The 15601-nt window shown below is 42.0% G+C and overlaps 1 protein-coding gene and 1 long non-coding RNA gene across 6 annotated transcripts in view; one reads left to right on the top strand and one right to left on the bottom strand.

The window, feature by feature from the left end:
- The window catches only part of APBA2 (amyloid beta precursor protein binding family A member 2), a 107973-nt gene extending 98324 nt beyond the window's left edge, over window positions 1–9649 (bottom strand). For 2 of the 5 annotated variants that reach the window (XM_063347158.1, XM_063347162.1), the window contains exons 1-2: window positions 9508–9649; window positions 5450–5533 (exon numbers count right to left, since the gene is read on the bottom strand). The gene's annotated coding sequence lies outside the window, so the exon portion shown is untranslated. Of the gene's footprint in view, window positions 1–5424; window positions 5534–9507 lie in introns of all 5 variants that reach the window. The other 3 variants (XM_063347159.1, XM_063347160.1, XM_063347161.1) reach the window with 3 other exon arrangements.
- Window positions 9650–9790: 141 nt separating this feature from the next.
- On the top strand, window positions 9791–13871 carry LOC134521079 (uncharacterized). Its single transcript, XR_010072613.1, has 3 exons — window positions 9791–9889; window positions 10145–10233; window positions 12978–13871. It is a non-coding gene; the product is annotated as an uncharacterized LOC134521079 (long non-coding RNA).
- Window positions 13872–15601: the final 1730 nt, after the last annotated feature.

Below are 15601 nucleotides of genomic sequence, written 5' to 3'. Positions count from 1 at the left end.
ACAGCTGGAGCCTTAACTAAACCATGAAATATCATAAGTGTCCAGATACTAAATAGCATTCATAAATCTAAGTTAAATCAATGTTGGCAAAAGAATAAGCCAGAGAGTTTACTAAATTTTGATTTAAAACATCCAAAGCAAAGATAGAGATATGCACAGGAAAAAAACCCAAACCTGTCACAAAGGGCACTGTAATAAATACCCCCCTCAGTTTTTCTTCATTTCGGTCTTTAGGAAGCAAAGCATGGATTACTAAGATTCTTTACTATGTTTTGTACAAAGTACCTTCTCATGAAGTAAATCATTCTTGTAACAAAATGTACGAAAGATGTTTGTATGACAGAAAGCAGATCAGCTAACAGTTTGCTATTCTCCTAAATGCTACTGTACAACGCAAGAACCAGGTTAAGATTGGACCGTGGATAAACCTTTGGGCAACTATTCTGGAGATCTTGACCTTACTCCTGGTTCAGTCATCCAGCAGGGTGAATGATTCTGGGCAATTCATTACAGTGACTCCCTCTCTGTAAAACAGGGCCATCAAATTTATTTCCTTTGCTTTGACACTTTGTGATAAGAAGTTCAAAAGCTAAATCTTACCTAGCATGACAGTACAAAAGAATTACAGTTCCATCTTACACTGCAATAAAACTGACACGAGGTTATTCATCCCTGAAGTCTTAACCACTCCGTTTTTTGCCCAAATTGTTATTTCTAATTAGATCATCTGCTAGTTGGTGGGTCCAGTTATGATACGTATGAGTTGAATAATAAATGCAGGACAAATATCACATGAAACACATGCTGTAGAGATAATTTATTATCACTGCAGATAGGTGTGGAATAGATGTGCTAAAAACCCTAAGGTAGTCTCTTTCCAAGTACTGAAAACAGCAAGTAACACAACAGACACCTTCTGTACCTTTTACTTAGGGAAGAACAGAGAAAGATTTCCACCTACCATTGAAAACACAAAGAAAAACCCTTTATTATTAAAAAAAACACAACACCAACAAACCAACACAATTGACTTAAAGGCACACTCCTGATACCACACAGATATTTTCACGGCAAGTCTTCTATCAAGAAAGCAGGCAGTCATTTACCAGGAATAAAGAATTCTGCCACCAACAACTGTCATAATATTAGAATCAGAAATGCAATGCAAATCAGCATTTACTAGGAAGTATTCCCTTCCACTGCTTATTTTATGCCTCTGATGCAGCACTGAGCATGGAATTTCTAGTCACCAACGGAATTCCTTCCCTTTCTATCATCCAGTATGCGACAGCTCTTATCTCCTGGGCCGTAATATGTCAAATACTTCTACATAATTAAAGCCACACTGATTGACTGGCTAAGAATATCACAGGGATAAGTTTCTTTTTAAAGCTGCCTTATCTCTAATCAAGACTTGTCTTCTAGTAACACAAGATTTTGTGCCTAAAGGACATCATATATATACACACACATATATATATAAAAATAACACTCTTTTCTCTACCATAACCCAGCAATAACAAGAAAATATCATTATACTCTGATTTCCCTTTGTAGTGATAAATCAGAGACTATGACGGATGGCAAGAGGCACTTACTGAGGTAGGCAAAATGTACATTTTCGTTAAGTATTGAAACTATAATTTATATTCCTCCCTTGATATAAACCTTTATTGCACTACCAAACAGAACCTTTCCATATTTCATTGGTTCATTCATCTCTGAAATTTGTTATTATGGTGGGGTTTATTTAGGAATGAAAATAAAAATATGTAGAGGTCAAAAATACATGAACAAATTGGTGACAAGGCTTATGTCTTGTCAGATTATTTTATATTTTAATGTACTGTTAACAGTTCATTCTTTTTAAATGCAAATCTGTTAAGGGTAAATTTAAATATCAAGGCAAGCAATTCTGGTAGCATGGCAACAACATGCTATGCTGCATAGTAAGAATTTGGAACCGAGGCAAGTCTTTGCTTCTTTCCGATACTGGATCAGTTAATAGGAGTAGAAATATTTGTGTTCTTTGTGTAACTACCTTTATGACTATTCCTACATTAGTAGTTGTAGTGGTCTTTGAAACTCAAGGCAGCACAGCAACCCTGTGAAACCTGGTAGCAGTCAGGATGGCCACTCTTAACAGACAGAAAAGCTACAGATTAGAAGAAAATGTTAAAAGGTAGGGAAAAAAAAGGATATGCTTAGTAACAGTGTTTAATACAAGATTTAATTCCCAGGAGAGAGATTTGGTGTGGATTTGAAGAGTATAGCAGCTCTGAAGCAATCTTGCTTCTGAACAAGAAAAAAGCAATCCCATCTCCATGCACTCTCCCTGATGTGTTGAAAAGGCATCTCTCTTGGCTTTTGAAGTATGAATTTTGAGGCCTATTTTAAGATTTGACTAAACCAAAAGGGTGCACTTGCCCTTGTACTGAAATCAGATTTTTGTGGTAGCTGATATCAGTGATTCTAGAGAGTAACAAAAATTGCTTGATGTCATTGCACTCTTGGTGATAGGGAAAAAAAAATAAATTAAAATCCTGTGTCATTCCAGAACAAAATCTGGTCTATGCAACACTCATTCTCTTCAGTTGCTCCAATTGCTTCAGTAACCAGGCACTCAGGAATGTATTAGCATTTTGCTGGGGCAGGAAAAGGCAATGTTAACTACCACTTCTGAGACTCGCTAGAAAGACAGGCTAACCAGTAAAGTACAGTAGACGATCTTCTGATATTGAAAGGCAGAGCGGATGACAGAAAGTCCACCCGAGTACATTTGTTTCTGTCTAGTGAGTGAAGGCAGTAAATATGTGGAGGGCTGTGTGAGAATCTTACTTTATTATTCCTTCTCTCACATAAAGATCAGCTATTTCACTGAACCTGAACACTGAATGCCAAATGCTCCTTCTGGCAGGTTCTTAGAATAGGTGCTTAGAATAGATAGATGCTGTCCTTGTGGAACTTGGGCTTCTCACTCTGTGTTATAACTTGTAGAGAGAGGGAAAAAAATGCTGCTTAGAAATACTTGTCTAAATGTTTTTGCAATAATTGAGGTGAAACAAAAGACATAGAGCCTCAATTTTTTGTTCCTTGGTAGTTATTTATCCTGGTTTAATGCAGACAACACACTGATGACTTCATAGTCTTGTGTTTCATACAATTTGAGGCAGGTATCAGCTTGATTTTGTAATTGCAGCTAATGTTTCACCCAGGTTTCCTACTTCTACCTAAACATTCACTCTCCTGCAGCCTACACTTCAAAAATTCCTGTCAATTCCTCTTCCTCCTCAGGGGATTTTCATATACAGATACCACTATCACCACCAACAATACAGATGTTGTCTTGTTTCCCCTCCTCCTTCTCTCCTTCCTTCCTCCCATGTTCTCTTGCTTTCTAATATGCTAATTTTATTTCTCTAATCAGTTTATAACTCCGAAAGTAAGTAATCACTTACAGGTCTACAAGTCTCTCCCTTATGTAGAAGATGAACTTTCTCCAAGTTTTATTACCATAACCACTTTAAAAGTGCCTGCCCTGTCACAAATGCTTTGTGACAGCAAGAGTTGGTTCCACCTGGGTTTTGATGCACTTTGTGTTCTCCTTAGTGTGAAATGCTGTAAGGACTTAATCTCCCCTGTGTTTAAGGATTTCTGGGTGCTACAGTGTCACTTTGCATGAGGCCAGTGGTCTTTTGCATGGCAGGATGCCCAAGGAGTCCCTTCCAGAGGCCCTGAAGAGATCTGTCCATGTGATTCTCCCAAAGATAGGCAAAGCATGTTTGTGGAGGACTGAGGTGATGTTGTCACTGTTCTCTGTTGCTAGTCTGTAGTGCAACTAAGGTTTAATGTTAGAACCCCAAGGCATGCAAAGTCTTCTACATTTATTCCTCCACTTCCTTCTTCAGCAGCTTATCCAGAGGAGCAGACCACACAGTGATCCCAGGGGATCATTCTAATGTCATTCCTAAAACCTCAACTGAATGAAGCCCTTCCTATGGACTCAGGCTCTTAACACAGTGAAATGGTATGATGAAAGCGAGAATATGTGGAGAATATGAATTCTCCATCTGTGTTTATCTGCTAAAATATGAATTTTCTGTTCAATTTTTACTGGAATTACTATCTCACTAAATCCCCCGGAGAACCCTGCAGTGTCATCCTAAAATAATCACTTGGCTATCACTCACAACAAATCCAAAGCAGAACAACTGGAAAGCAGAACAACTGGAAAGCAGAACAACTGGAAAGCAGAACAACTGGAAAGCAGAGATGACTCTTCTATAGTCACTGCAAGAAAAATACCTTGCTGGAGAAAATGAAAATGAACCCAAAAAGCTCTATGTTCCCGTGTTAGAGAACATCACTTGGCATTCTGGACTACAGTGGTTAAGCATCTAGATCTGCACACCCACCAGAACAGTGTCACCACTCATGGGTAGTGTTACAAAACTATTATCTCAGGTTGTTAGCTGTTTGTTTGTTTAAGAAGATGTTGCTATACTCGTGACAGTAAGAAGTAACTTGCCTGCTATGACCACATTACGAAATCTTAGCTAAATCTAACCACTGTATTCAGGTGAAAGTATTTCACTAAAATGTTCCAGGATTAGATCCTCTGAACCCTTAAGACACAAAGGTAGATGATGTATAAAAGAAAAACTTGCAAGGTCAGGCTTCTGAATTTTTTAGGAATAAAACCAGCAGATTTCACTCTTTGAAAATTATCGGGATTATGGTACACTTGACTTGAGGAATTTCTGCAAAGGTTGTAGCTGACAAGTGCATCTGTGAGGGGGATCTCTCAGAAAGTAAAAGGTAAGACAGAAGTCTGGAAATAATGCTAGCTGGTGACATGCTCACAAATATTCCTAACATCAATGTACAAAACAAAGTTCAAAAACTACTTCGTTCAATTAATAGAATGGAAATATTCAACCTGCCTTTTAAGTAATAAAACAATAATAAGTTTTTCTTATGTGGCTGAATCTTCCCTACTAAGTCTGTAACTAGAAGGGCTATTTTCTGAAGGAAAATTCATCTTAATAGTTCAAAACAGACAACTATCCCAAGATACTCCTCCCTGCAGCTCTCACTGGTAGGCCAGGTCGGTATCAGCAGATCTCTGCACTGCAGAAGTACTGCTATTTGAAAATCCTTATCTAGACTCCAAACCTCACTCTGGTTATAACTAACATATTCTCCATTCCAAGACTTTTTGTATACCTTTTTGCCAACTTTCCTTTCCTCTTCATTTACTTCTATTCCAAAAGAAAATAATCCCTTCATCCACGAGTATACTTCAGAGTATGCACCTCCAGCAGTATTTCATGCAACCATATCATCTGAGAACAATGACACTTCCTCCTTGTCATCCCCACCTACAGGGCTTCTAGTTCTCCCTTTTTTCTTAGGTGGAAGTACCTATTAATCCCAGAGTTTTCCGTACCAGTCTCTGCTCAGCTCTAACTTACTCCTCTTGAAGTGCAAGTCACCTTCCTCTGCTGCAGCAGGTGATTGAAGACAGGAGGTACTGCAACAAAAAAAGGAAAGCAACGTCACGTACCCAAACGACGGTGCATTTACCTACCAGCATCAGAAACACACAGTTCATTCTACATGTGTTTTTACCAGTTGTATAAGACCTTTCTTCTGGAAAATAGCATCATTAGCCAAGATGAGACTTAAGTTCAGACAAAACTGAGAATTGGAATGAAAGCCCCCTTCTCATGGATGCCATGGTAAAGCCTAAGTGCTGCATGTTCATGTCCTGTAGGCAGCACCATCCTAAAGCACTGAACACTTCAAGAAACACATGGTGCTTTCTTGAGCTGTTTTTCACACAGCTCTCAAGACAAAATGGGTCCTCAGGAAAAAAAAAAAAAATCTTACATTTTAACACTCTCTCCAGTAGACTAAAAGCATTTGGAAGTATCCGAAGTACTTATAATGGGCATTTGACTCAGCGATTGCCTGTTTTGTGGAGTGTCTAAAAACTAGTGAATTCTGATTCTGCTTTCAGCTCCTCCTCTTAACTTGCGAAGCTCATGTGACTGCATCAGTGCTTTATTTTCTCCAGCTATAAGAACTACCGCTATGTCTCTTGCAGTAATGTTGCAAGGCTTTAATTGCCTCACAGGAGTGCCAAAAGATACTACGTAGAAAGGTTCTTGCTTGCAAGAAGTATGTTTTGTTTCTAGCTACATTAAAATAAAAATATTTCAAGAAAATATTTCTTCCCTTATAGTAAGGTATTACTCTGTACTAATAGTAACTTACTATTATACAGGTAATAGAGGCCAATGTATCATACCGATATTATACTCTATCATTGCTGAGATGCATGGATTAACCCTAGAATGGAAGCTCTAGTTCTTTCTAAAAAATTCTGACTTCTAGAAACATGTCTGCTTCTTGTATCATGTATGGATAGGCACAAACATACAACTGTTCATAAGATCATAGAACAATTCAGGTTGGAAAGAATGTCAGAGGTCTCTTGTCCAACATCCTGCTCAAACCAAGGTCATCACTGAAGCCTGCTCAGGTTGCTCAGGGCATTATCCAGTCAGGTCTTAAAAATCTCCAAGGATGTAGATCACACAACCTCTCTGGACTACCTGTTCCCACGTATGATTGTCCTTGTGGGGCAAAAGATTTTGTTTATATCCAGTCTGGACCTCTTGCTTCAACGTCTACCTATTGTTTCTCATTTTCTGCCACATACCACTGTGATAAGCTTGGCTTCACTTCCCTGAGGACCTCCTTGTAAGTACTGGAAGGCTGCCGTTAGGTCTCCCCAAAGCCTCCCCTTTTGTAGGCTGAGCAAGCCCCAATCCCTCCTCACAGAGCCTGGCTTCCAACTCCAAACACTTTGGTGGCCTCTGCAGAGCTCCAGTTCATTAATACCTTCCTTGTACCAGAGGGGACCAAAACTGGACACGGTATTATAGATGCGGTCTACTAAATGACGAGTAGAGGGGAATAATTTATTCCCTTGATCCACTGGCTGCATTCTTGTTCATACAGACCTGGATGCTCTTGGCTATCTTTGTTGCCAGGGTACACGGCTGGTGCCTGTGCAGCTTGCTGTCCACCAGGACCTCGGGGCCTTCTTGGCAGGGCTGCTACACAGTCTCTATCCTTGCCATGGCTTAAAGCATGAAAGCATTGCCTTGCTTATTTAAACACAGATTACAAGGGAAATGGATACAGAAAGTCTGTAGAAGCACCTAAAACTTGATGGGTTCAAAGGCTACAACCAAGATCTTGTTCTGGACAAAACCAGGATCTTCCATATTTCTCTCTGTGAGCCGGTAGCCCGGAACACATCACTTCCTGCTAGATTTCTCTACCTTCAGCACCAGAAGAGGTTTAAACCATGGTATTTTCACAAATTATTTCCTAGCAAATGTTCTTAACAGAACAGCTGGAGAGATGGTAAAATTATGCTTCTTGAAGTGGTTCCTCGTGTTTACAGCCTTAAGCAAAGGACACTTTTTAAAGACCTAGCTCTTGTTTAAATTCATGTCCAGCCTCCAACCTAAACTGGCATTAACCAAGCAACTGTACAAAAAATGCTTTTCAAGATTCTTCCTTAGAATTATAAGACTTTGACCAAAAGAGCTGACCAGCTATGGCCTTTTCAAGAACACTTTTCCTTTACGATCAGAGGATCAAGGGACGCAATAATGCAGCTGCTGATTAGAGGCAACACTGCATTTTTAAAAATAGCTTTAGATATTTCCAAGTGCAGATAAGGGCTAAACTATCACAGAATTTAGGTTTAGGAAGCCTGACAACGAAGGTTTACAAGGACAAGTCTGCAGACTGAAATCCGATGAGCCCGAAGTGGAGTAAGGACAGCGGCTCCCCCTTTAGTAGTTTAGTACCTATAGAACAACATATGGAAAGAAAAGCTCTTTCATCCTTGTCTGTCCCATATGGAGGAGAATCTGGACTATACAGTGACAAATTGCAGTCTTATGCTTTAACTTCCGTCTTACGCTTTTCAACATACAGGTAACGAGCACATACTGTATTTTTACTTAACTGGCAATAAAGAATCACACTAAAATTCCTCCCTTTTACTATTACTTTACATGGATTACACACAACCACATAAAACTACAATAGCAATTGTTTCTGTTTTTCAGTTCTGGTTAAGTAATGAGGGATTCTTGGTAACAGGCATAATACATGAAATACCTTTACTGCAAATGGATTTCCCAGCCCCTTCTGGGAGATCATAGGGTGGCCTTGACCAGGTAACACAACTGAAAGACTACTTGCATTTTTTTACCCAAACTGGTCACAGTAATTTAAGACTTCTCTTAAACATCACTGCAATGCACGTTATCGCTGTACTATGAATGTTGTATGATCTTTTGTCTTTATTTAAATTTATTTTCTTGTACGCCCTCACTAGCGTGCTACAACCACCAAAACGACATTGAGGATGCCAAGTACGTAAATCTGAAAGCGCAGACTGCTAGTTGAGGCAAAATAAGCCAGCCTTTGCCTTTCCAAGACGCAGCTCCAAACGCAGCATTCCCTTCCTCTCCCCCACCCCCATGCCTTTTGTTATGGCAATACAAACCCCACCACCTATTCAAAAAAATGCTCAAAAAGGGGAAAACAGACCGCGCTATAATGTCTCATGCTGTTTATCCCAACAAAAATCAAGTATTCTTCACTGAGCGGCTTTTTCCCTCCAGACCTCACGATGAAGGGAAGGGGAAAAGAGTGGGTGAAGAGCTCTGATCCATTAGCTACACCGGAGGCATGAAATCAGAAACAAATACAAACTCCTAGCGGTGCTGCATTACATGCGGGCTCCTCTCGCATTTCTTTTGACTCTGTGAAGACAAACAAGGCTCTCGAGCCTCCCGCCCTCCCACAGAACACAGGCATTATGCCTCCGCTGCGCTGCCCAAAGCGGAGGCTGAGGCACAGCCGGGGTGCGGCGGTCCCGACGGCGGGCTTAGCCCCAGGGCTCGCAGCCCTCCCCGGAGGTGGAAGCGAGCCGGCAGCGCTGTCCCCAACGGCAGCCGGCTCTGGGTGGACGCTGCCGGCTCCCCCGCGGCTGACAGGAGGCGGTGGCTGCGCGGATCCTCCGCCGCCGCCTCCTCGTCACAGCGGTTCGGTGCCAGCGGGGGACATGTGGGGCTCCCTGTGCCGGAGCCCCCCGCCGCCGCCACACCGGCGGCGACGCCATGCCGCAGGGGCTCCCCGTCACCCCAGCCGCTTGCGGGCAGCTGGGCTGCCAGGGGATGGGGATGGGGATGAGGCGGGGGCAGCTACTCGCGGGGCGGGCAGCCCCCAGCCCCCATTTCGAGGGGAGCAACGTCCGCGCTCGGGCGGGGCGGGGGTGGCCGCGGCGTCCCCCCAGCGCCTGCTCCCCTGAGGGGATCCGCGGGGATGCTGCCGACCCACCCCCGGCGGAGCCGCCGCTCCCCGCGACGACACCGGCCGCCGGTCCCCCGTCCCGCGACCCCCGCTCCTTACCCCTGCTGGCAGCGTCGGGGCCGATCCCCACCCGTGAGGCGCCGCGGCGGGGACGCGGGGACAGCCGCAGCCGCTCTTTTGTGTGCCTGCCTCAGCGCCACACACCGAGGCGGCGGGTGGGCCCGGGAAGCTGCGTGCGAGAATAGCGCCGGCCGCCCGGGAACCTGCATGGCGCACAGCCCGGCCGCCGCGGCGCCTCAGGGGGGCCGGGCCGGCGGGGCGGCCCGCAGTCTCCCGCCTCCCCTCAGCATCGCCTCAGCCCTCCCGCCCGCCCCGCTCGGTTGCCCGCGGCCCTGCCTGCCAGCCTCCGTGCCCCGCAGCGCGGGCGTCGCTCTCCGCTGACAGGGTCGTGCTCGGCCGGCTCCCAGCCAGGTTGGAAGAGGTAATGGCAGAACTCTTCGCGCTGCCTCACGCAGGGCCGGTGCGGTGGTGCCGTGTGTGTACGTGTGGCCGTGGGCTCCCCCCCTTCCCCCCCCCCCCCCCCGCCTCCTGCTCAAGCCGTAACCATCAGTGGGAGTTGTGATGAGTTGCACTTGGACTTTGGGGTGACAGTAGGCCCCCGAGTTTCTCACAAAATGTCACAAAAAGTGGGTGGCTTGGTGATAGGGACTCACCTGTCAAATGTGCTCTTCCACAGACACTGAAAGGCGGGAGGCCCAGCTCTGCGCCAGCGTGCCCATGGAGGAGTTTGCCCAGATCTGGACACTGAGGAGAGCCGACGTCAGGGTACGTCACTGTAGTGACTCCAGACTGCAGGATCGCAGAATTATAGAATGGTTTAGGTTGGAAGGGACCTTAAAGATCATCTAGTTCCAACACCCCTGCGCTGGGCAGGATACCTCCCACCAGACCAGGTCACTCAAAGCCCCATCCAGCCTGGCCTTGAACACCTCCAGGGATGGGGCAACCACAGTTCCTCTGGGCAACCTGTGCCAGTGCCTCACCACCCTCACAGTAAAGAATTTCTTCCTCATATCTAATCCAAATCCACCTTCTTTCAGTTTAAACCTATTACCCCTCGTCCTATTGCTACACTCCCTGATAAAGAGCCCCTCCCAGGCTGGAGCAGCCCTTCAGTCGGGCTATCCTTCAGGAGCCCTCCAGCAGCAGCAGTAGGCAGGTATGTTTGTTGGAGGCCTCCAGTCCCGCTGTGACGTGTGGCAAGGCCATCCTGCACCGGCGGTCTGTACACCTGGGGACCCTGCTTCGGTGGTGGGCCATAGCATATGTTGTTTTCTGTGAGTCTTCCATACCATTTTTCTGTCAAGCTCATTCCTGAATGTTAGCTATGTAATCTTGCTGGTTGATGACCTCAGGTTTCTTTCTTGCTTGAGGTGCTCCAGTGCAACAAAAATCAAATCAAACACCAAAAGTTTGAACATTACAGCAGGAGGCAGCACTGGACTTAGTCACATTCCATCATACAGACAGATTTATGAGATCAAATCATTATTTTTATGCCCTTCTGCAGATAAAACATGAAACCCCCCATAATGATTAAAAATGGAGGATGTGATGTGTGATATTTAAAAGCTCACTGAAGTGGGTTTCTCTAAAAACACTTCTAACAGTGAATAATAAAACATAGTTGGTTCTTCAGGCCTTTTATTACAAACTACTAGATCTTTCTACTGCAGCTAGGTGATGGTGATCACTTTGTATCCTTTGTAAAGGAACATACGAGATCAAGCACTCTTAGGCCAATTGTAACAGGACTTGCTCTTAAGTATGCAAATTTGAGATTCGTAGCTATTTGTGAGTGTAAAAAGTAATCTTTCTCATGATAGCAAAAGTGAAAAGCTGTCCTAATATAATTATATTGCATTCCAGTCAGCTAGATATCAGTGCGCACTATAATTGCTGTGTGTCCAACTTGGTGTGCTTTTGTTTGCTGTGGGGTAGCTATACCAGCTGCTTAGCACCAAGTCAAATTTCATGTACATGCAAAGGCCCTTCATGGAAACACCATTTTGTGGCTTTTTTATTCTTGTTTATTGTTTAGTTGTTAAGATTCACTAACTACAGAATAGCCATTTGCTACTAAGAGGCTATTTTCTATCATGGTTTTCTATGGTGGCTTTTCTCATCTGTCCCTCACTATATCCTAATTACTTGACTGGTTTTGGTTCTCTTTTGAAGATAATGAGAACTCAAACATGACATAAACCGTAATGCATGTATGTTTTACATGGAACTACAAGAAGTTATATAATCTGTAGATGGGTTGTTTAAACATTTGGCATTCTCAAAATTGCTAACTTGATGAAATAGCCTCATGTATATGAGGAAGTTTTCACTTTTCTCAATCAATATACCAAAAGCAGTATTCCAGGCTTGATAGGGCAGGTATGTGTTTTCTTTTTGAAGTTACTGCAACTGCAAGTATTGTACTACAACTGACCTCTCAAAGACTGCAGGGGTCCCAAAGGGAGTGGGATATAGATTTAACTTCTTAAATTTAAGTTCCTAACAAACGTTCACCCTCCACCTCATTTTGGAGAGACAGATGGTTATAGAAAATTACATACCAGAATGGAAGGTAAAAATAAGGTGCATAAAATCAGTCCAATAACACATTTCTCTGCTACTCTTCAATTTCTGGAAATAATCTTTTCCATATAAGCCAGCCAAAGACGCAGAGGTAGGATGTTGCCCCCATTTAATGCTAACAGTGCATCATCACATATGCATTCAGAGTACCCGCAGTTACTAGTTACTACAGATTTTTTTTTTAAATCATGGTTTAAACCTATCTTTATAACTGAAAAATGCAATATTAAAAATCAGTAGAAATCTTTATTGAAGATCTATTTTATAGAAGATTTTAGTACCTATTCACTGTTTTTATGTTAAGAAAGTCTAACAGTTAAAAGATCACTTTAGATTACACCTAGAAAAGTCATGAAGTGCTTCAAAATGTATCATTACTTTAAAATGCTTGAGAGAACTCTTTTTCACTTGTGAATCTGTGCTATAAACTTTGCAGTTAACAATGTTGTTTAACAATATGCAAGACAGAGCAAATGAACATGAAAACTAGATGACATCATTTTATAGATACTTAAGGATTATACCATCCCAGGAGGCAAACTTCTCTCCTTCACAATAAGATAAATTTACATTTCATAACATGTTCTGGCTGCTTTGAAAATGCTTATCAAAGGTGAAAGATTTTGCATTTCTGAGGAGGTGAGGTCTTACATTTTAAAATGTCAGCATTGTGCCAATTAATTTATACATTGTTGTTAGTTTCCATTTCCATATTAATCTTATATGATTCAATGTCCCAAGTTTAAACTGTCGGTTACCTTTCTGTATCTAGTGCCACCCAGCACCCTTATGGGAAGCACCAGGGCTACCATTTTAGGGATTTCTTCATTTTCTCAGTCTAATAATTTGGCCAAGATGACACTGCCTTGGTAAAAGAATCAAGTGTTTATTGAAAAATTTAACTTTTTCTCTTAATTAAGGGTTCTTGAGTCCAACAAACCCAAGTCAGATCACTACAGGAAGAATTTCTTGCAAGGAGAGAATCAAATGAAGCACCAAAGAAATAATTCAGAGCACCTACTGTAAGTACCTCAAGTAGATATTTTGAATATCTCCATGTTTCTTGGTCTTTCTACAAGATTTCCTTGGTCACAGCATCTTCCATTCATCTATCTTAGCAATAAAGTCCTAATCGAAGGACTGTCTTTAAGAATAAACAGCAATGCTTCTGATGTGCATTAAGAAAGTAAGCTCTAGTATCAGCATTAAACACAGAAGTATTATCCACCCAGGAAGTGGTCTGCAGAAGCAAGTGCCATCTTCAGTTCCTCTTGTAATTTATTCACAGCTTTCTAAATTTTCAGGCTGTGTTAACTGTATTAAAGCACTGTAGCTGTGACATCATGATAGAATACATTCTTCCAAAACTTGTGATAAATTGGATAAATATGGTAATAATGAAAGCAATTGAATTCAGAATGAAATACCCAGTGTTGTTTGTTGGTTTGTTTTTTTTTTTAATTCAGGTGAATTAATTGCAGTGTAAGCATGATGGGAACAGACTTTTTGCAGATTTGTAAAACTGTAAGGTTAGCTTTTAAAAGGCATGTAGTTAGTTCTTTTCTCAGCTTTTGAGTTTGATTCTAGGTTTGTCTCATCATACAGAATGGGATTCATTCTGCAGCCTGTTCTCCTCGTCCCACTTAGGAGAGACTTGAGGGTTGCATAGAGGAAGTCAAAAAAGATATTTTGCATAATTTAATTATGAGCCCTTTAGCTGCCTGAATAATGTTGATGGAGTCCATAAAAATGTGTCTTTTCTGCCTTAGGCAGCATAAAATGGGAACATGCTCGAGCTCAGAGGAGAAAAAAGGCACATGTAGAGATTGGAACAGGGAACTTGCATGTGACAAATGACCCAAGCATGACAAAATTTACTGACAAAATAATAACACTTCATCTTCTGAAAAGCTTGATCTTATCAGAAAAGAAGGATTCACCATACTTTTTGGAAAAACTACCCCAAATACCCATAGTCAAAGCCTAGTTGCCTTCCGAGCTGATCAGGCACCAGTTAATTTGAATCAGTGTTGTTTTTTCCAGAAGTTGTATACTGGTGTAGTAGGGGTATATCATTAAGTGTCCCTCCACTGGAAGAAACAAATCAGAGTTCTCTGTTGCTCCAGTTTCCATCCCTGAATTTCCACTGTTTTTCTTGATGTTATACCCATTTTATAACCATGGCAGTGACAAAGGGTAAGCTCACGTCTAACACCCCCCCACCCAAACGCTTAGAAAGTCAGAACAAAGGATGACTTTTGAAGGCTCTCGTTTAAGGTGAAGGATTAGAAAATTTGTTACAAGTATGGGGATTGATCCTATTCCCACTGAAGTCTATGGGAGTTAGGCTTATGAACAGGAAACTTCTCTCAATGCATCTTAGCTGTCTTCACATTCTTTAGCTGTCCAGCTCTCTTGGCTATCCCTTTCAAGTCCAGAGCTCCAGAGGTGGAAACTCTCATATCTTGTAGTGCATACCCAGACAAGTAAGGGAGTCTGATCCCACCAAATGGTAAGAGTTTGTAATAAGCATACCCCAGTTTTGGGTATTAGCTAATTTTACAGATCTAAGCTCCTTTTTTGTTGTTGTTGTTGGTGGTTTTTTTGCTAATATCTTGACTTCCACCTTAGAAGGAGTCAGATGAAATGTATAAACTGTGAATGAGATAACAGCATGACTTAGCTATGATGAACAAAATACATCAGCTGACTTAGTGCTAGGCAGCTCCACTGCAGTCAGTCAGGAAAATTGCTGGTTACTAGCTAAAAGCATTACAAGCTTCTTTCTGCTAATAAGATGGGAAGTACAATGAGGCAAGTGGAGTAAGTATTGTTTACTCAAAATCTCCATTACCTAGTACTATATCAAGCTACTGCTCTGAGTGTATTGCTAGATGTCATACACAAAATACCATCTCCTTCAGACAAGGACAAAGAAATGGGAGTATGAACCTAAGGAGGCCTGCTCTGTTTTCTGTTGCACCAAACTAAGGGAATTAGGTTCAAAGATGTCTGTTCAATTATCTTGACATGTAACCAGCAAGGCTTCTAGTCTTGGCATTCCTGGGCTAGTTCTGCAGAAAAGATGCCTCCCCGTCTTTGAAAGACTAGAAAGACAAAAGCAGCTTTGCTAATAGAATGTCTCCTAGAATAGCAGAATCACATTTCAGGAATATATCAAATCATCCTGCTTCTCCATCAGGAGCCTTAGGATTTCTAAATTCAAACAATTTAGATCACAAACTACCATCTAAACAGTGATTTGATGAAATGCAAGAACCCTGCAGAAGACTTATTTTTCTTAAAATATGACAGAAGGAGTACTTGAGTACAAAACTATCTCGTTTTAAAAAATTGCACGGTGTTGCAGAGGTTTTTTTAGAAGTAAAATTCATGAGGAAGCAACAATGTCTTTAAAGACCAAAGTCTTTAAATCTCAGGTCAACATTATACTTGCATTTTGTTGTGGCAAACATGACACAGAATACAAATAATTCCATTTCCATTAAGTAAAAATTCTCCTAGACTAAAATGAACTTACTTT

Source organism: Chroicocephalus ridibundus, chromosome 9, assembly GCF_963924245.1.
Source record: "Chroicocephalus ridibundus chromosome 9, bChrRid1.1, whole genome shotgun sequence".
Taxonomy (NCBI): domain Eukaryota; kingdom Metazoa; phylum Chordata; class Aves; order Charadriiformes; family Laridae; genus Chroicocephalus; species Chroicocephalus ridibundus.
Note: the sequence above shows the minus strand (reverse complement) of the source record. Positions and strands in the feature narration are given on the sequence as shown.